The following is a 22,698-nucleotide window of genomic DNA, read 5'->3' as shown; positions in this document are numbered from 1 at the left end:
CAATATGTAAAAATTAAAAAAAAAAAAAAAAAAAAAGCAGGGAAACGGCAGCAGAGTTCCTTGATTATTACGCCGGAATGAGAGTATAGTTCCTAGCCATATCAGCCTAGAAAATCGCAACTTTTCATTTTTCGTCAGTCTTTGTACACGATGCAACTACAGAACAGTCAAGTTTTAAATAGGAAAAATATCGAAACTCTTTGGTAATTTATGTGCGAGATGCTAACAGTCTAATCAGATTCAATGATCTATGCTAACCTATGCTAAAAGCGCTACCGCCAGACCCGGAGATCGGCTGAATGGATTCAAAAATGGTAAAACTCAACTGTGTTTACTTTACAGTGTTTCTTTAAAGATGGTTTTTATTAATTAAAATAAAGCTGAAGATGAAACTCAGAAATGAAAATCAGCAACTAAATGAAATAAATATAAGCTGAAGAACTAAAATTATTTTAAAAACTCAAATAAAAATTAAAGCCAAATAGAATAAAATGACAAAAGCACATTAAAAAAAAAAAAAAAAAAAAAAAAAAAAAAAATCACTAAAACCTAAATTAAAATGTGAAAATAAAAGCTAATTCAAAATGTTAATACATCTCATAATAGTATATAAATAATGCTAAAGTAATTGTGTAATCTGTGCCACTAGTGACAAGAAGACACTTTTTTTTTTTTTAAAGAGAATTTTAGTATTATATACTATATATACTCTGCATTTCAGCAGTCTGGTATCAGTAAGATTTTTAATGTTTTTTTAAAGAAGTCTTTTCTGGTCACCAAGGCACCGTTTATTTGATTAAAAATACAGAAAAACAGTAATATTGTAAAATATTATTGCAATTTGAAATAGTGGTTTTCTATTTTATTATATGTTAAAACAGAATTTATTTCTGTAATGTAAAGCTGAACTTTCAGCATCATTACTCTAGTTTTCAGTGTCACATGATCCTTCAGAAATCATTCTTAAATAGTATTTATCATTTAAATATTATGAAATATTATGAAATATATTTGCTATTTAAAATAACAGTTTTCTATTTTAATGTGCTTTAAAATACAATATATTTCTGTGATGCAGGGCTGAATTTTCAACATCTTTACTGATTTATTATCAGTGTTGTTGTTTTTTTAACCTGTGATACTTTTTTCAGGATTCTTTGATAAATAAAAAGTTAAAAAGCATTTATTCTAAATAGAAATCTTTTAACAATATAAGTCTTTAATATCACTTCTTATCAATTTAACACATCCTTGCTGAATAAAAGCATTCATTTCTTTCAACGCAAGAACGCAAAAAATGTACTCATCCAAAACTTTAAACAGTAGTGTAAAGTGTTACAAAAGATTTCTATTTTAAATAAATGCTGTTCTTTTTAACGTTTTGTTCATGAAGAATCCAGAAAAAAATAATAATCCATAATAAATGATTTCTGAAGGATCATGTGACACTGAAGACTGGGGTAATGATTATGAAAATTCAGCTTTGCATCACAAAAAAAAATTCTAGTTTAAAGTATATTAGAATCGAAAAACACTATTTTAAATTGCAGTAATATTTCACAATTTGTTTCCGTTAAGGCAGACCACTAAAATCAAAATCACCTCAAAACATGTTAATGCAGATAATGGCAGTGCATATGTTTTGCAAAGTGAAATGTAACCGCATGCATCCTCTCCTAATGGCATTATTTGTTTCCGTGTTGAATACATCAGCGTTTAAACCTCACATTATTTACCGTGATGTCATTGTAAGGAGCAATTAAAAGGAAGCATTACAGAAGAGAGCAGAAGTGAATATTAGAATATCAGTCATAGGCATAATTACCTGCTCCGTCAAGGTATTTCGGAATTTCACTGATCACGGACATTAATTATATCTCCTTTAAATACAATAAAAAGTAATGGGGGCCCTCTGGTAAAATGCTCCTGAATTCACAATGCCTAAATGAAGTTATCAGTTTTATTAATGGTCTCTATTCTTCTTCATCTATTATGAATCTTACAAGAGATCTATTTTACTGAGTGGTCAGGTTGCCGGAGAACGGTCCGACGTTATCGAGGGCAATTTCGAAATTAAATTGAGAGCCGGTCTTTTTTTGTGTGAAAATGAGCGCGGAGGAACGATGCTTTAATCAGGAACGTCGTGAGGAACCGGCCCTTGTTAGGTAGCGTAATAGATGGGCCCCATTCATCACCCCAAAGCGTCTATGTAAAGAACGGAGCCGGGCCTCGAGACTGACGGTATTAATTACTATTCAATTATAAAAGCCTGGCCCATAAATAAAAATAAAAGGGGGTATTCATGAGGCATTTATAGAAATCCACTTGGGATGTGAAGGAAGGGCATTTCTGTGAGATAAATAAATCAGAGAGCGTGCGGCTGGTCTCTCTGGAGTTACACAACGTGGCTTTACAGAGGAGAAACTAGAGGAGATTTTACACCAGAGACAGTGAGACAGGAGTTAGGGCCTAATTTTAATATGAACGTCAGTAAAGACTCCTGTCAGTAAAAGTTTAAAGTCACAACACAACACCACCACTCATGTTGCCTTTCAAGACGTCTTGGCCAACTTGGCCAAGTGTGCATTGCATGTATTATTCTTGGAAAGTCAATTTCAGGAGGCGTATCAGTGAGCTCAGGGCTGATTTTCATCCAAGATGGCAAATTCGAAATGTACATCTGTTTCACTCAATAATGAAATGCTGAAAATAGTTCCATCTAATCAAAAATGAGCTATATAGTTCATATATTTTCAGATGTATTCATCCACACTGATATGTTAAGCATAGGGTTAGTATAATTATATTTTTAATTTAATTTGTGTTATTTGAAATAAAATTATTTCAAATAAAATCAAATACAAAAAACGTGACGTATTAAAATTTATATTTTATATAAAATATATAACTACACGAAACTGTTTAAGCATTATATAAATTAATAATATAATATATCAATAATATAAAGTTAATGTTAATTTTAAATATTAAATCAAATACAACAAAACTTGATGTAGTAAAATAAACTAAAAATGAAACAAATTACTAAAAATATGTAGAGAAAAATACTAAAAAATACATAAACACAAAATAAACTTACTATGAACTAAAATTAAAAAGAAAATAATAATTATATGAAATAAAGATTAATTCAAAATATTAATAAAAACTATGAGTATTTCAGTGATACTAAAATAAAACTGTTTAAGCATTATATAAATTACTAATATAATATAATATAATAATCAATTAATATTATAATATTGACCATTTTGAATGAACATGAAACAAAGTCAAATTTTAAAAACTTAATATACTAAAATTACTATAACTAAACATGAAATAAATTAATAAAAATATATATAGAAAAAATAATAAAAAAATTATATAAATACAAAAAATACTATTAACTCAAATTCTAATTATATAAAATAAATTCAAAACTAATTCAAAATATTAATTAAAACTATACGAGTATCTCAGTGATACTAAAATGAATAAATATTAAATAAAATCAACATTTAAAAATGTAATGTACTAAAATAACTAAAAATGAAATAAATCAATAAAATAGAGAAAATAATACAAATTACATAAACATTACTATTAAGAAAAATGAGAATGATAATTATTAAAAATAAAAACGAATTCAAAATGTTAATAGAAAGTATACGAGTACAGTGATACTAAAATAAAACTGTTTAAGCATTATATAAATTACTAATATAATATTACATCATCAATTAATATAATATTGACAATTTTGAATGAATATGAAATAAAATCAAATTTTAAAAACTTGATATACTAAAATAACTATAATAAACATGAAATAAATGAATAAAAAATATATAGAAAAAATAATTAAAATTACATAAATACAAAAATTACTATTAACTCAAATTAAAGTGAAAATGATAATTATATAAAATAAATTCAAAACTAATTCAAAAAATTAATTAAAACTACACTATCTCAGTGATACTAAAATGAATAAATATGAAATAAAATCAACATTTAAAAATGTAATGCACTAAAATAACTAAAAATGAAATAAATCAACAAAATATAGAGAAAATAATACAAACTACATAAACACAAAACAAAATTACTATTAAGAAAAATGAGAATGATAATTATTAAAAATAAAAACTAATTCAAAATGTTTATAGAAACTATATGAGTACAGTGATACTAAAATAAAACTGTTTAAGCATTATATAAATTAGTAATATAATAATAGTAATATAATGTTGACAATTTTAAATAACTAATAAATAAAATCAAATACAAAAAACGATGTACTAAAATAAACTAACAATGAAATTAATAAAAATAGAGAAAATACTAAAAATTACATAAACACAAAATAAACTTAGTATGAACTAAAATTAAAAAGAAAATAATAATTATATGAAATACAAACTAATTCAAAATATTAATAGAATCCATGAGTAGAGTGATACTGTTTAAAACTGTTTAAGCATTATATACATTACTAATAATATAATATAATGTTGACAATTTTAAATAAATATTCAATTAAATCAAGTATAAAAAACTTGATATACTAAAATAACAAAAAATTAAATTAATAAAAATAAATTAAATAAATTAAAATAATAAAAATTACATAAACACAAAACACATGTACTATGAACTAAAATTAAAAAGAAAAAAATATAATATAATATAATAAATTAATTAAATTAATAAATGTATATAAATTAATAAATTTACATAAATTTATTTCTTCCAAATAAGTCAAATAGGTCAACAAAACATGAACTTTCGGTTTCATTTTTGAGGAAAGGCTTTAAAAACAGATGAATAATTTGTGACCAGTGTGGAAAGTTTTGCACATTTTCCTATCAAAGAGTTCTGAGATGAACATCATCTCCACATCTAAAAATACAAATAAAACCTTTAGAAAAGCTTTAAAGAGTTTCCTTGACCAGATCACAGCTTAGATTAGTTTAAGAAATGTATACCTTTTTTCAGTAGTTTAAAAAAAAGAAACTGGGCTTACCATTTAAGGTTTAAATATCTTATTTATTTATTAAAATAATTATTAAAATAATTACCATTTGTTTTGTAAATATGTGATAGTTTATGTTAAAACATTATAAATATTAAGTATATTTTATTAATTAACAAATATGTAACCCTTAACAAATAACTGTGAGGAAATGAATCAGTTTGTAAAAAGAATAAATTACAAGAATAACATCACAAGAATAAATTAAATAGAAGATATACTCAAATAGAAACCAGTTATTTTAAATTGTAATAATATTTCACAATATTACTGTTTTTACTGTATTTTTTTAGATTTTTCGAAAACATTAAAAAACATAGCTGCACAGGAAAACACTGATGTGTTTATAGAAAATGTAAGTATCTAGTGAATAAAATGCATGTTTACAAAAAGGATATTAATCCAAGTCAGTTTAATTGTCCATCATTATTTTTCCCCTTCCTAACCACTGACATTTATGAAAACTTTATGGACAGCAATTGTTCCTATGTGTGACATTTTCATTTGCCTTTAAAGTGGCGATGTTAGGACGTCACTCGCCTGTCCAGAGACTCCGAAATACGACGCGACAGTGGCTTCAAATCTTGAGAGCGCAGCTACTTTAGATGAAAGCGTGCGATGGGCCTTTCATCTCCAGAGAAAAGGTCACAAATACCCTGGTGCAATGTATCACATGCTGATAGATGTTTTAGATATAAGAAGAACTTGCAAAGACCTTGTTTAAATCTCCAGGTTAACGGTGCATCTGTGGCGAGATCCGCTTTGAAGCCCGGCGATGGGAACGAGGGCCCGACGGCTTCAAACGCCAGCAGTTGCTTTGGCCCCAAAGTTTCCTCATCGCCCAGGGGAGACGGGAACGATAGTTCTGTATCGAAAGCGAGAGAGAGAGAGGGAAAAAAAAAAAAAAAAAAAAAAAAAAAAGAGTCAAATTTGCCAACCACAGAGAAATCCCCCTCATGGAGAACTTGAGGACGCTGACATTTTTAGATCACAGGGTCAATAGCTAAGTTAATGAACTTAAAGGGCACCTTAGATTTTTTTTAACAGATCTGAGCCTTCATTTATCATAAACTACCCATACTTAAACTTCATCAAATTATTTTGATACTTTAAGACATTTTAAGACAGTTTATCACTGATGACTATGTCCAAACAAACTCTTTTTTTTGCATTTTATACACTGTTTCTAGAGGAAAGCCTACATAATTCTGAATAATAATGGGGCTGAGTAAATATGAAATAGATTATACCAGTGTTATTTTAGTATACTAATATATATATTTTTTCTATTTTCATTTTAATTTTTGTTACATTTAATTTATTTTATGCGTTTTTGTCATTTTTATGATTTTTATGTCTATATCAGTTTTATTATATTTCCTATTATATTTTAGATTCGTTTAGCAACTAAAAAACATTTAATATTTTCTGTTTTCATTTGATTTTAAATTTTAGTAATTTTGTGTGTGTGGGGGGGGGTGTTGTCATTTTTAATACATTTCATGTCCATATTGTTTTATAACATTTTAGCTTTATTTTTTTTTAGTTTAGCAACTAAAAACATTTTATATTTTTTTGTTTTCATTTGATTTTAAATTTGAGTAATTTTGTGTTTTTGTCATTTTTCATATTTCATGTCTATATTGTTTTATAATGTTTTAGGTTTCAATTTTTAGTCTTTTATATTTTTTTCTGTTTTTCATTTGATTTTAAATTTGAGTAATTGTATTTTTTTTGTCATTTTTCATATATTTCATGTCTATATTGTTTTATCATTTTTAGGTTTTAATTTTTTAGTTTAGCAACTAAGAAACATTTTATATTTTCTGCTTTCATTTGATTTTAAATTTGAGTAATTTTGTGTTTTTGTCATTTTTAATAGTTTTCAAGTCTATATAGTTTTTATTATGTTTTAGGTTTTAATTTTTTTACTTTAGCAACTAAAAACATTTTCCGTTGACTTTAAATTTTTTGTCATATTTAATATTTTTCATTTCTATATAGTTTTATTATGTTTTTGGTTTTCAACTGTTAGTTTAGCAACTAAGAACCTATTTTATATTTTCTGTTTTCATTTGATTTTACATTTGATTAATTGTCTGTTTTTTTTGTCATTTTTAATATATTTCATGTCTATATTGTTTTATCATTTTTAGGTTTTAATTTTTTAGTTTAGCAACTACAAATGTTTTTTATTTTCTGTTTTTTAAATTTGTTTTGTAATTTTTAATATTTGTCAAGTCTGTATAGTTCTATTATGTTTTATGTTTTCATTTTTTAGTTTAACAACTATGAAACATTTTCTGTTCACTTTTGATTTTGTTTTTTTGTCATATTTAATGTTTTTCTGTTTTCATTTGATTTTTAATTTCAGAATTTTTCTGTTTTAATTTTAGTTAAATATTAGTAATTTTGTGTTTTCTGTCATTTTTAATAGTTTTCATGTCTATATATTTTTTATTATGTTTGTGTTTTAATGTTACTTCAGCAGCTAAGAAACATTTTCTGTTTACTGTGTAATTTTGTGGTTTTGTTATATTTAATATTAATTTTATAGACAGCAATTGTCTACATCCTATTATCATTTTATCAATCATTTTAAGATTTAAATTTCTTATAAGACAGTTTAGCATTGATAACCATGTGATTTCTAAATAGAAAAGAATTAACATGGTAAAACATGTTAAACATGACTGAGTAAATATGAAATAGATTTAACCACAATGAAAAAGGTGCAAAAAAGTAGGCCAACTTGAATTTGTCATTACTGTATGAAAACAAAAATACAAAATCTTTCTCAGTTGCTAAACTAAAAAATTTATACCTAAAACATAATAAAAACTATGCAGACATGAAAAATATAAAAATAATGAAAAAACACAAACTTACTAACATTTTACTAAAATTTACTAAAACATAAAACACAAAATTACTGAAATTTAAAATCAAATGAAAACAGAAAATATAAAATGTTTCTTAGCTAAACTAAAAAAATCTAAACCTGAAACATAATTATACAGACATGAAAAACATTAAAAATGAAAAAAAATCCACTAAATTACTAAAATTTTGCTAAAATTCAAACAGATAAAGAAATTACTAAAATTTAAAATCAAATGAAAATAGAAAATATAAAATGTTTCTTAGTTGCTTAACTATAACATTAAAACATAAAACAATAAAAACTACATTAAACATTAAAATAAAATGATATTAAAAAACCCCACAAAATTACTCAAATTTTACTAAAATAAAAAAATAAATAAAAAAAAAAAAAAATCACTAAAATTTAAAATCAAGTAAAACTAGAAAATGACTGAGAGACTGAGTAAATATGAAATATATTAAACCACAATAAAAAAAAAGTGTGCAAACAGAAAAAAGTAGGCCAATTAGAATTTGTGTCCACTGAGTCCAAAAGTAATTAGCACTGATAACTCAGGAAACAGATATCTAAACACATTATAAATAACTTTCGCCCCACACAAAACTTTGAGTATCTTTCAAAGAATTGACGCTATTAACATGGAAATCTTTGTCCTGGTAGTTGCTTAAAGCGTTTTTGTTGAACATGCAGACTAACTTACAACTATTTACTCAGCTGTCAATCACTTCACGTGTGCATGTAGGTGCACATACAGCAAATCCAGCAGAACTGGAGTGAGCGAGTGTGACCTTAAGCCTGATGCATGAATTCACGGCGCATTCCCGGCGTTCCCAGCGGAGGCGCAGGGATTACGGACTCCTATCTCTCAAGGACACACTCGCTCAGGTGAGCTGTGTGGTATCACTGCCTGCGCTGTCCTACGCTTCCCATAAGCCCCTGTGTGCCTAATTTAATCCCGCACGGCCCCCACACACCTCCCGCGGCCCGCCAAAATCCCGCGGTTTATCTTAGTGTGCTGTGACGGGACATAAGACGACGCTACCCCAAGAAATCCTGCTGCGACACACTCACATACACATATACACGCATTCAGCAGGAATTATTAATATGTGTGTTAATATGATTTGCTTGAAACGCTTTGGGGTGTTTATATGATATAGTGTAATATCAGAGGATTCTATTAAAGAGACAAATCCACGCAATATCTGAAGTCAGTGCAGATAAATGTGTCTCTATATAAATAAACAAACCTTGAAATACACTATTTGTCAATTTAGATCAATATCTGTATTTAAATCAATATGTATTTAACATACAGTAATACGATTCATATATGGAAGGCAGATGGGGTCAAAACTCTTTAAACAGAATGCATAAAATCTGGTCATGTCAATACGCACTGTTTCATCTGTGTGTATGTCACAATTTTGCTGTTTGTTTTGTATATGTAGACATGCATATTCAGGCTTTTTTTTAAGGCGTAAGTTTTTTTTTTTTTTTTACCTTTCTTCAGTACATATAAAGATGCACAGTTTTACTGTGTTAAAAATGACAAATTTGATTGTGTCTCTCAAAATGCGCACATTTTGGTTGTATTTGAATGTTTAATGCTTTTAAAAGCGTTTATTTAAAGCATAGTTAATTGTGGCATTGCTTTAGTGAGATCTACTGAGCTAAGAGTAAATGAATTAATGTTACAATGTAAATTTGTGACCTGAGAAAGAAAGTTAAACTGAATAACTAAAAAAGGACATGACAAAAACTATATAGACATGAAAAATATTAAAAATACACAAAAAAACCCACAAAATTACTCAAATTTAAAATCAAATGAAAACAAAAATTATAAAATGTTTCTTAGTTGCTAAACTAAAAAATCCAAACCTAAAACATAATAAAAAAATTATAAAAACATGAAAATTATTAAAAATGACAAAAAACACAAAATTACTAAAATTACTAAAATTAAAACAGAAGAAACTCAATTACTAAAATTTTAAATCAAATGAAAACAAAAAAAATATTAAATGTTTCTTAGTGGCTAAACTAATAAAAAAAAAAAAACTAGAATTTTACTAAAATTAAAACAGAAAACCACAAAATTACTAAAATTTAAAATCAGAAACAGAAAATATAAAATATTTTTAGTTGCTAAACTGAAAAAATAAAAGCTATGCAGACATGAAAAATATGAAAATGACAAGGAAAAAAATTACTAACATTTTACTAAAATTAAAACAGAAAAACGTAAGTACTAAAATTTAAAATCAAATGAAAACAGAAAATGTCTTAGTTACTAAACTAAAAATTTAATACTTAAAACATAAAACTACAGACATGAAAAATATTAAAAATGACAAAAACACAAAATTACAAAAATGCTACTAAAATTAAAACAGAAAAACACAAGTTTAATAAAACTTAAAATAAAAAAAAACATAAAATATAAAATGTTTCTTAGTTGCCGAACTAAAAATTAAAACCTAAAACAGTAAAAACTATACAGACATGACAAATTTTAAAAATGGTGAAGAAATACAAATTACTAAAATTTTACTAAAATTAAAACAGAAAAACACAAAATTACTAAAATTTAAAATCAAATTAAAACAGAAAATATACAATCTTTCTTAGTTACTAAACTAAAAAATTAACACCTAAAACATAATAAAACTACAGGCATGAAAAATATTAAAAATGACAAAAACACAAAATTACAAAAATGTTACTAAAATTAAAACAGAAAAACACAAGATTAATTCCTTTTTTTTTTTAAAAAAACTGAAAATATAAAATGTTTCTTAGTTGCCGAACTAAAAATTAAAACCTAAGACACAGTAAAAACCATACAGACATGACAAATATTAAAAATGCTGAAGAAATACAAAATGACACAATTTTCACTCAAATTAAAAAAGAAAAACAGAAAATTATTAAAATTTAAAATCAAATGAAAACAGAAAACATAAAATATATTTTAGTTGTTAAACTGAAAAAATGTAAACATAAAACATAAAAAAAAACTATACAGATATGAAAAATATGTATAAAAAACCCCACAAAATTACTCAAATTTAAGATCAAATTAAAACAGAAAATATAAAATATTTTAGTTGCTAAACTGGAAAAATGAAAACATAAAACATAAAAACTATACAAAAATGACAAGAAATATAAATAAATAACACAAAATTACTGCATATTGCATATGCAAATATAGTCTCAAATACAGAAATTTCATTGGCTGCTATGTGTGTTGTCACATTAACGCAGACAAACAATGTGTAGACACAGTCCAATTTCATGTTCCTTTTAAAGATTTTTGGCCCTGTCTGCCTTCCATATGCATCTGAAATATTCAGCCAACAGGATTTCCACATGTGACTGCGAAGCTCAGAGCACCAACAAGCTTTTACTGTGACGGTGTGGAAAAACACGACACATTATCCTCCTTAATTGATTACACACAAACACCAACATACATCTTCTGTCTGTCAGAAGTTCAGGTTTGATCATATTACGCTCTGTGTGTTTTGTAGGCCCACTCTTGATTGAATACCGGGGCCAGACGTGGTCTGGTCCACGTTGTCTAGCTCGAGCTTTATTTAAGGCAATGATTAGTTTTAAAGCCCTCAGATTGTGTAAGAAACAGATTACAGAGAACTGACACTGATTTGCACAGGAGAGCATGAAAGGTTAAAGCATGCATAATTGAAAAGTGAGATCTGAAAATCTTGAGAATGTGAAAGTTCAAAAGGTGGCCTTCAAAGCCCTCATATGGAAATACTTTTTTTTCCAAAAGAGCAAACAGTGGTGACTGGGTAAAATGTGAAGCGTATTGATTGGTCAGCGCGTTCTGTTGCTCCCGCATTATGACCAGTGGCATTTACCAGCTCATTTCTGCAGTTAAAGTAAAGTTTGACGCTCTCACTCATATAATACACTTTTTAAAATCATTGTGTTTTTTCCCCGAGGTGCACTTATAATGTTAGCTGAGGTTTCAGTGCTAAAAAAGGTTCACAGTTTAGTTTTATGACCATTTTCCACAATCTCTCAATTTTAAATGGCATTCACAATCCATTTTACCTGCATAATTTGACATATTCTCAAACAAAACAAAGCATTAAAATGTATAAAAAGCCACTCAAACTCTAATATTGATTTCATTGGTTCATAAACGGTTTTAAAACTAAGTTATTTATTTAAAAACACAAATAAACAAATTTAATAATTTCCATTTTTGGAATAAATGCCTACATTAGTCAGATATAATCTTACGAACAGTCCCAAGAAAACACTGATGGCCTGAAGGATTAACTCTACTACTTTTCACCTCTGGCTTCCTTCTGGATCTCTTCTTAAACCTCACTCAAGGAACACTTCCAAAAAATGTTTTCTTCCCTCTCCCTTCCATATTCTTCTTGTCAAAGCACAACACTCAAGATATCCAGCCAGCTGGTGAAGCTCCAACAATATAAAACCTTGAGTCTTTGCCTTATTTTGGAATACAACAGTTCCTAGACCAAAATGATATCATTAGATCATTCCTCTAATTCAGAACCTACTAAATACTGTGTATTTTAAAATGGAAATATGCTGTTAATCTACAGAAGCAGCTCTATAAAAGAGTTAGAACTTGAAATGTTTTCACAACAAATCATCAATCGGCCATGTTGGCGGCACAGAACGTAAACATTGGCACTGAACTGAACAAAACTAGCAAATTTTGCTGATTATTGCAGCTAAAAATGGTCAGTTATTGTCATGTTTTGGGCTGTGCTAATCGGTTGGACTGGGAAAAACATTTGGAGTACTACAGACTGCCAAAAGTTAAAACAAATCAAGGAGAAACGTGCAAAAAAACTGTCTGAGGAAAGAAGGCATTTGTGGTTGGTCCAACTGAACCAGGATTTCCATGGTAAGAATTTTGATAACATTTGCGTTTGTTCTCATTTCCGTTTAGGTAGGTGAAATATTAGGCTAATATCTTAATCAATACTGCATGTGTGTATCTTTACCACCTATTAACTTTAGTTTGTCAAAATATTGCGCCCTTGCCTGCTTACTAAGTCCTTCTCTATATGATTTAGCAGCTTCCACATGTTTTCCCATGGTTTAGACAGTATAAATTCGCAGGAAAAACGTATTCAGTAGTGCATTAACCATTAAATCCATTCTGTTGTTTACATCCAAGTATTTGCTTAATGGCCGCACATCCGGGTACCTGACCAAACCGTCACGTAAGTGCAAACCCTCTATTGTTTACAAAAACGGCACAAAAAAAGATGGAAATATACAGCTAAATGAAAAAAGTTCGTTTTGTGTAGTTTGATCAAACAGGAAAGAGTATAGATTGGCACAAACCAAGTAACTCCACAAAATATCAGTTAATAATCAGATCCATTGCTTATACTCACTGTTTGGTGACGTTCGATTCTTGAAGGAGTCGAACTGATTCGAACTTTAGTTCTGGGTTGATGACGTAAGACGCACAACCGACTAAAGAGCACGTCCGACTAAAAAGGTGTGTTCGACTTAACGCAGCGCTGCGCAGCTCGATCAAATTCTGACTTGAAGCAGTGCATGCCGGTTAGAAATTTTGTCCGACTTGAGGCGGCGCCGACGCCTCGTGACTGTCACGTGTGCCATCAAAGTACCGCGATAGCGATTCGAGAGCAGCCTGACTCAGCCGGCGCAGTTTCTCCAGAGCGGCTGCAGGAGCTCTGATGACCACATGGCTGTTTCACGATTGGCCAGATTCACAGCATGACAACGATCACGTGTGTTTTGGGTTTATTCCAACATCCTCAAGTCCGATAACGCTGACAAATCTGTGTTTTTAGAACAATAAAAGTGTTTTTACTGTAGTCACAATGTTATATTGAGTCACATTTATTCATAAAACACTGATAAAAGCATATAAAACCCCACTTTATTAGTATGTAAATAGTATATGTTTATGTTGATCATTATTCTTGTTCAGATGGCGCCGTATTAAGCAGTATATGAAACGTGTTTCTGTTGCTCATGAAAACGCTTTTAAAAAGTAGGTGTATTCTGTGATAGAGAATGCAAACACCGCGAGAGCGTCACTGACGAGAGCAGAAAGTGTCCGACTTTTTTTTTTTTTTTTCAAGAAAGTGTCCGACTTGACGCCTCCGTTTTCAACTCCGCCCCCGACTGCTCTCGGCTACTCTCGTTGATCGCCGTCTGTAGCCGTAGATGAAATATGGAAGGCCGAATTATTAAAAAGTTCTTTACACGTCACGTGTACAGACGTTAATGTTTGGCCAATGGCAAGGCCGGAAACATCGAAATTTGCATACAATTAATTAAACATATAATAGTGACGTAAATCTCTACATAATGACCTGTCAATAATTAATAATACATATAAAAGTGACGTACCAAAATACGCACTAACGCACCTGGCGGTCACATGATAATGACGTCGTATTATGACCTAGAAGGAGGCGGCATTTCAAAATACGTGCGTTAGAGGAGTTAGTTTCAGTGACATATATTAAAATAGTTATTTTGATTAAAAATATAATTTACAAACTTTATTACACATGTAACATGTAATTTTATTAAAATTAATTAAAAATACAAAATACATTTTAAAATACAGGTGGAAAGAAAAAGTTTACACTGCTTAAGTGATCCCAAAATTTAACATATGGCTATTGCCCCTTATTGAATGAGTTTTTGTGAAAAAGATTACGCTCAATAAAGCAATAAGCTTTAATAAAAAAAAAAGTTTCGCTTTTGTAAAAACAATAACATAAAATAAATATACTTAAAATAAATAAATAAAAACTTTAAATAAATATTTTTTCACAGGTGTATTGAACGCAACAACTTTTCATCACAGTCACAGTCAAGGAACTGTTTTTTTTAATTGCAAAATTGTACACAACAAGATGGGGAACATCCATAGGGAACATCCAACAACATAGGGTACATCCACCATAAGTAATACAAATAATCAACATAAAACTGTAGACTGTAGTATCCATCTGCAGACCAGCAGCACTACCAGACAACGAGATTAGCATGGAGGACAACCAGGATTGTCAAAATGGGCCTAAGAGTGAATTGTTCACTTAATAAAATTATTTCTAAAATTATGCTGCTGCTGCTGCTGCTGCTGCTGGTGTGTGTGTGTGTGTGTGTGTGTGTGTGTGTGTGTGTGTGTTTAGATTTTTATTGAAATGTTTTTAGTTTTCATATAGAAAACTGCACATGTTTTTGGCTTTGGAGTAAACATTTCTTTTGAATCTTGTGATTAAAGTGTATTTCATATAAAACGCCCTTAAGTTTCAAGCATTATTTTATATATCCTGAACAAGAAACAGGAAATAATTAAATTAAACAAATAACTATTTACAATTATATTACATTATTAATATTATTATATTAATGTTTTATAAGGCACCTTATGTTTTGCCTCAAAATGTACTTTATAATAATAAATATAGTGGATGTGACTTTTATTTTAACACCGGAAATCTTGTGTTTACGCGTCTACCCGTAATTACTCGTCTACGCGTCGGAACGTCTGTACACGAAATAACGCGTGTAGACGCAATTACGTGTACACGCGTTATAACGTCTGTACACGTGACGTGTAAAGAAATTTTTAATAATCCGGCCTTACATAGAGCACACCTGATACCTTACGAGATCAAAGGCGGATATCGCGTTATCACACTCACGTGCTGTGTTGCTGATAAACATGATATAATTTCAGCTCTGTTGTTTTTATATGAAAATAAATATGATGAACAAGACACTCAAAGTGCTTGCTATTTAATTCGAAACGCATATTAATCATTCATTTTTACTTTAATAAAGACGTGTATTTTAGATTTTTATAGAAATATGACAACAATCATATATCTTTCACAGAGATCGCACTGGCATAGTGTTTGGGAATATTCATGCATCATTTAAACACATAACCACATGATATTAGATTAAAAAATAATACATTTTAGAAGAGATCGCAACATCACGGCTGTCTGAACCAATGAACTTTAAGCTGTGTCGTCATCCAGGCATTTCCCATCGTGCTTTTGGTCAGCGCAGTCGGTAGTGAGCTACTGCGCCCGACTGCTTAATCCGACACAGCCGCCTCGCCGTCGCGAGAGTATTTTGGCACACATCAGCGTGACATCAGAGCAAGGCGGACTTAATTTGGACACATTTATAACCGGCATGCATCTTGCGGTGATCACCAGTGATCGATTCTGCACAGAAGTTGCTCATTTCAATCGAGCCTATTGTTGATGATGACATCAGGAACCGAAGAATTGGCTTTCTGAACCGGTTCATTGAGCCGAACTATCCAAAAAGAGTCGGTTCGTGGAAATGAATCGGCCTGCATCCCAAAGTGCAAATTATCCACCCTACATTCTATGTGATACTAGTAAATTTCAATACTATTTAGGGCAGATAGGGTGAATAGTATGCGCATTGGGACGCAGGGACAGACTTTACATCTGGTGTTTTCTCTCCAAAATGGTGTCATTTTCTGGGCAGTGATGTCATTGAGGCAGTGGGTTTTGTTTGTTAAAGGAATTTTACAGACTGACAAGATGTCAAGAAAAATGAATGAACTGGAATGTTGTCTTTTATACAAATTTAAACATCTTCTCAAACCAAAATGATTTACAGTTCACTTTTATGTTTACTTAATTGTGATATTGAAATTAAAAAAGTAAGTTTTATATTTTATCCTGTATATTAAGACATATTTACTGGAAGACATGATATACTACGTGACCCTGGAATAAGCTACTTTTCTGAGGCATTTTGATAGTTTTCTGTGGATGAGAGCAGGAGGTTGTGGTGTTCCTGGCTGCAGTCGTTCATTGTTTCAGCGATTCTGCTTCCTGTTGGGGCTGTGAGGGGTTCTGTCCGGCCCGGCTTGCTGTGCTGTAATTGTAGGGTGTTTGGGTCTGGTTGTCTTGTGATAAAGGATCAAAGTTGACCACTGCCCAGCACTAAACGCCTGTGTTAGCAACACATGTCAACAGACGACATTTACAACCAGCGTTTCCTCCCGAGAAGGAAGTGTACAGCGCTCTGCTGCCGTTACAATAGATACCGTATCTCTTTATCCGGCCGTTCAGAACACTGGTCGATGAGTTGGAGAAAGGAAATTTCACAAATGGCTTACGAGCAATGAAAGGATCTCGTTTAACGCTTTATAGCTGCATGCATTTTTTAAAAATGTTAAAATATCAGTGCTCAGAATAGCATACTTTTTCATACGTGGATCTTCTGCATGCATGGAATACCCAGATGACCTAATACATTTGCTAAAATATGCAGTATACAACCAGATCACTGTTGAAAATCCCATAATGCAATGCTCTCCGTTTGATAAATAAACCAGACGTGATATCGGCTGTAATTTTTAAACTCTTTATTATTTGATCAAATGGCAAAAGGTCTTATTTTTGCACATTTTGCAAATTTGAATAAAAAACAACTTAAAAATAAAATATTGCTTAATTAAACATGCAGCATCTCAAAATCTTGTCCAAAAGCACAGGAATATGAGGAACATGACTGGTAGTTGGTTGCTTATAGCATTCTAACACAGCATGGATTCACACTGACCATAATCGTGTGGCAATGCTAGATTAACCCAGAGTAAAAAGCTGTGCTAAATTCCAAGGGCATTTGATTTTGGCATTGGGGATATAATGGCAGACAACAGACATTTAATTGTTTGATCAAAATTATTGCTAGGGACAATTTAGTCACTGAATATTGGTAGGGAAATCTCACAGAGTCCCTACTAAATTCTGTGCCTGAAAATCATAACAAGTGATGTTCAGTTTAGAAACTATGGTTCTCTCCTTAAATATAAAGAGGTCAAACAACAGATTGAGTTGTTTGGCAATGTACCCACACAGAGACATTTTGGTCATATGTGTTTTTTTTAATGTTCATCTAATCTCATTTTGTAAGTGACTTCTTTCTGTTTAAAAGATGCTTTTGTCGGATTGTTTGACTGTTTGAAAGAGAATATATGAAAATATAACAACTGATTTTTTTCCTGCTAGTTAAATTTCACATAAATAAACAGAAATCTGTTTCTAAAACTCTTTTCTTTATTCAGAGTTTATCTAGACAACTATATGGAAATTATCTGAAGTTCTGCTAATCCTAAAGCAGTGAAAACCACTCTTTATTCATCCTATGTGTCCTCTTAAGGTAAAAAAAAAAAAAAAAAAAAAACTTTACAACAAAAAACTTGGTAAACCATGGTAACCACAAATTAATTAATTAACATTAACCATAGATTAACCATGGTATTTGTAGTAAAACTGTGGTAAAAAATAAAAAATAAAAATGTTTACTACACTTACTACACTTAATAAAACCATGTTTAATTTTCTTAAGGGGTTTGTATTTGTGTATTCTTTCTTTCTTTCTTTCCTTCTTTTTTGTTTATATAACTGTTCTGCATAAATGGTTTTGTACTGTTTAACTAAAGGAAAAGAAAAAGATTTACAATACGCGCTCCGAATTCCATCTGAATCAAATGATTCGTGAACCCGCACCAAAGTTCCGATCTGAATCAAAGATTCACGAACATGCTCCGAAGTTTCAATTAAAGTCAAATGATTCGCGATCCGCGCTGCGTAGTAGTTCCGATCTGAATAATGATTTGCGATCCATCATTTCAGATCGGGACTTCGGAGCGCTGGTCAAGAATCATTCAATTCGCGAAATGATTCGGAAACCCGCCCCAAAGTTCCGATCTGGACGCAAATGATTCACGATCCGCGCACCAAGTTCCAATCTGAATCAGAAAATTCGGGAACACGCTCCTAAGTTCTGATCAAAATTAAACGATTAGCGATCAGCACTCGATCCGTAGGCCCGATCTAAATAATGATTCGCGAACCATCATTTCAGATCAAGACCTCGGAGAACGGATCATGAATCAATCAATTCGCGAAATGATTCGCAAACCCGCTCTAAAAAAGTTCCGAGCTAAAAGCAAATTATTCATGATAAGTGAAGTTCCGATCTGAATCAAAAGATCCGGGAACCCGTTTCGAAGTCACGATCCAAATCAAATGATCCACGATACGGGCTCTGAAGTCCCGATTTGAATCAATTAATTCACAATACGCGAAGTTCCGATCTAAATCAAATGATTCGTGATACGCGATCCGATTGGAGCGGTTCGAAACAGTGAATCATTTTGCGATGCTCTGTTTCACCCATCACTACTTGGTTTTTAAAATCGTTACAAGCGATATCGAAATTTTAAAATGAATGGCTTTTTTCGTCTGGTTTTTGCTAGTGAATAATTTGAAATGAATAATCGAAGTCAGGATTTTTAATCAACCAAAGCGACGACTCACTTGAATTGATTCGGTTTGTCTGTTGCTGTTTTCGCGACTTCAGCCATGTATACCCGGCTGCAGCCTGCAGAACGGGGCGGGGCTGCACGTGGGGCGGGGCTACACGCATCGCCCTGCCCACAAATGCTTTCATTGGCTAATGACATAGTCAACTCCGTAAACAGGAAATGCAGTTGTGAGCATAGTTCAAGCTACAATTCATTTGTGATATTAAATATCTGTTACATATAAAAATATTAAACAATATATTATAAATTCGTTAATTATCTACATGTGATATTAATAAATGGTTCAGTTGGCTAATAACATGTAATGACGTAGACACCTCTGTAAACAGGAAATACGGTTAAGAGCACAGCTGAAGCTATATATATATATATATATATATATATATATATATATATATATATATATAGAACATCATTCGTGATATTAACTTACATACAAAAATAAACAATATATTATAAATTCGTTAATTATCTACACTTAATATTGATCTATACCAAACATAATACATTATGTTTTCATTCATTATTTTGGGCAAAATTTTATTATTATTTCTAAGCAAGCATCCACTTCCTGCTTTCGACCTGTCATATCTTTGTGCATTAAGAACTGTATATCGCAACGATTAATGTTTATTTGCCAATTTAAATTATTTATGAGTTTTTATTTTTATTTACGCATTTACTTGTATTTAATGTATTTTTTTTGTCACCAACTCAACACTTAAAGTTTCTTTGAAAATGATGTCTTAGAATTATGAATTGATAAAGTGCCATTTTTCCTACTACATGACAGCTATTGCTTTGTTCTGATAACAAAACCTTTCACAATAAATTATGTGTACATGTAGAGATAAAATATAGAGATTACCTCACGTTAAAGAAAGTTGGAAGTCCAAAAGCGTTGGACTAAACAATATATGAAGAGGAATAAACTCAAAGAACATTAAGATAATGCAGTTTGAGTATTTCATTGTACTGGTCATACAAAACAGCAGTTTAACATCACTGTTTTATTAGCAGAGGCCCACCTGTTGTGTCTTCCATTGTTACCACATACATTTAACATGTAGTAATACACACACACACACACATGTTTGTTTTTGTGAATTGTGGGGACTTTCCATAGATTTCTATAAATTTTATACTGACCAAACGATATTGTCTAACCCCTAACCCTAACCCTAACCCTAAACCTAGCCCTCACAGAAAACATGTTTGCATCGTTACACTTTCAGATAAACATCATTTACTATTTTTAATCATTTTTTTAACATTGTGGGGACTGCACGCCGGCCAAAAATTTCAGGTTTTACTATCCTTGTGGGGACATTTGGTCCCCACAATGTAGCAAAAACAAGTACACACTCACACACACATGAGGGCACTCTTATTTTAACTACTTAACATCTCCTTATACAATCACTCATTAGTGACATAATGAACGCAATGTTGTAATCAAACATTACAACTAATCAAATAAGACAAAACTCGTAGCTCAACTACTCACTAACGCCGCAACAAACGAGTGGTAATAAAATCCTGCTGAGGGCGCTGGCGTCATTAACCAATGATATAATTTGTGGGCGGGGCGACACATGTAGCCCTGCCCCACATGCAGCTCCACCCCGATCTGCAGGCTGCAGCCAGGACCTTCTCACTTCAGCACTGTTTACATGACGCTGTCAGTACTACTACTGGCTTACCTCACTAGTTTTATGACATTAACAGAAATAAGAGAAAAAAGTATAATGTTTACATATTAAGGTGAGGTAACTGGTTTACTGCTAACTAGTGAAAACACTCAAATGACCAGCATCTCTAAATATAAGATGGAAACATTGTGTGTTATGATCGAGTTTGCTTAATTCACTGTATTTCAGTTGCTGACAGTTTCATTAGGAAATCCATTGAAAGCATCCTGTCATCTCATACCATTGAAGCGAATGTTAAATTTATCAGTATATATTGTAATTAAAAGAGAAATTATTGTTGTATCTGATTGCATTAGTCTATATAGAGTGATAGTCAAAGTGAAAAGGGCAAATGGGAGAAGCAGATGAACACAAAACAGAAGGACAACATAAAGTTAAAGAGGGTAAATTTTATCATTCAACTGAATTGTGCACGTATGTTTTAAACACTTCCAGTAATATCAGTGGTATGACCATTTTAGGTGGTTACATACACATATATTTAATTTTTGATTATTGCTAGGGACAGTTTAGTAGTCGCTGGATATTGGTAGGGACATGTCCCTTGCATCCCTACTAAATGGTACGCCCTTGCTAAATCTGCTTCGAAATTATAGGTGTGAAACATTTGCTCCTCTACCAGGAAATAAAACTGGGGTTTAGAACGACAAAGTTCAGCGCAGTGAGAAAAGCCGCTGTTTCACATACTATTTTAAACCACAAAGTATATGCAGTACATTAATACTGTACTCTAGATATGAGCAAACATTGCTCATAAAACAATGCTAGTTTTTCAGTGCACTGGTCTTCTAAGGCCTCATCCTGTGTCTGCGGTCAGTGGTGTTTTGTGCCAAGCCTGAAGTCACAGAAAAGCTTGAATTTGTCACTGTCTTCACTCAAGCACTTGGATATCTCCCCCCCGAACCCCCCGGCCTCCTGTTCCACACCGCTTTGGCAGGAACAGATCTCCTCACAGGCCTGAAAATGCTTCATGGGAATTATGGCTGAGGCTATTACAGTTTGTTCTTCCAAATGTACTGAGGGGCTGATGGTCTGGGCAAAGTGCTCCATCTTGGATTGACTGTGCATCTGTGCTCTCAGTAACAAAATGAGAGTGAAAAGCGTTGGTCAGCACGGGTCTTCGTCCCATCTGTCCGTTCCGCTGATGAAGAGAGGTGGAAAAACTGCAAAACTCTGCGGTTTTTGCAGCCCAAAGCAAACGTGGAAAAGGATCCATATGCATTCTTTTAAAACATTATTTCTCAGTTTCAGGTTAAAAGGGTCAGAGTGATTTTTTTTTCTGTACTGAAGTAATACAATTAAAATACTGCTGTGAAGAGGTAACTACAGCATATAAACTGTAGTGCTTTCATTGAACAATAACTTTGTTTAAGTTGGGAGGCTATATCTGTATCACTTAAAATAAAGACACTTAACTGATTCAGTATGTTGACTATAATATGAAATATTGGGATAAACTTAGCCAATAGTAGGAGGCGGCTGAGTCATTCAACCGATTCCTTCAAAATGGATGATTCATTTTGGAATGAAGCACAAGATTGTCTTTATTAATGGGTCAGTGAATCACTGGCACGTTGATTCGTTCAAAAACGGTGTTTGGAACGATTTTCGTTGCCCGAATAGGGCAAAAACAGACAATATTGTGTAAAAAAGGTAAATC

At 31.3% G+C, this 22,698-nt stretch overlaps 1 long non-coding RNA gene across 1 annotated transcript in view; it reads right to left on the bottom strand.

The window, feature by feature from the left end:
- LOC127171646 (uncharacterized) overlaps positions 1-13,600 on the bottom strand; it is a 63,870-nt gene extending 50,270 nt beyond the window's left edge. The window contains exons 1-2 of the long non-coding RNA XR_007828543.1: positions 13,343-13,600; positions 5,754-5,903 (exon numbers count right to left, since the gene is read on the bottom strand). This is a non-coding gene — a long non-coding RNA (uncharacterized LOC127171646). The remainder of the gene's footprint in view (positions 1-5,753; positions 5,904-13,342) is intronic.
- Between the last annotated feature and the right edge of the window lie 9,098 nt (positions 13,601-22,698).

The sequence above is a fragment of the Labeo rohita genome, chromosome 10 (assembly GCF_022985175.1).
Source record: "Labeo rohita strain BAU-BD-2019 chromosome 10, IGBB_LRoh.1.0, whole genome shotgun sequence".
In the NCBI taxonomy this organism is placed as follows: domain Eukaryota; kingdom Metazoa; phylum Chordata; class Actinopteri; order Cypriniformes; family Cyprinidae; genus Labeo; species Labeo rohita.
This window is presented reverse-complemented; position numbering and strand designations above follow the sequence as displayed.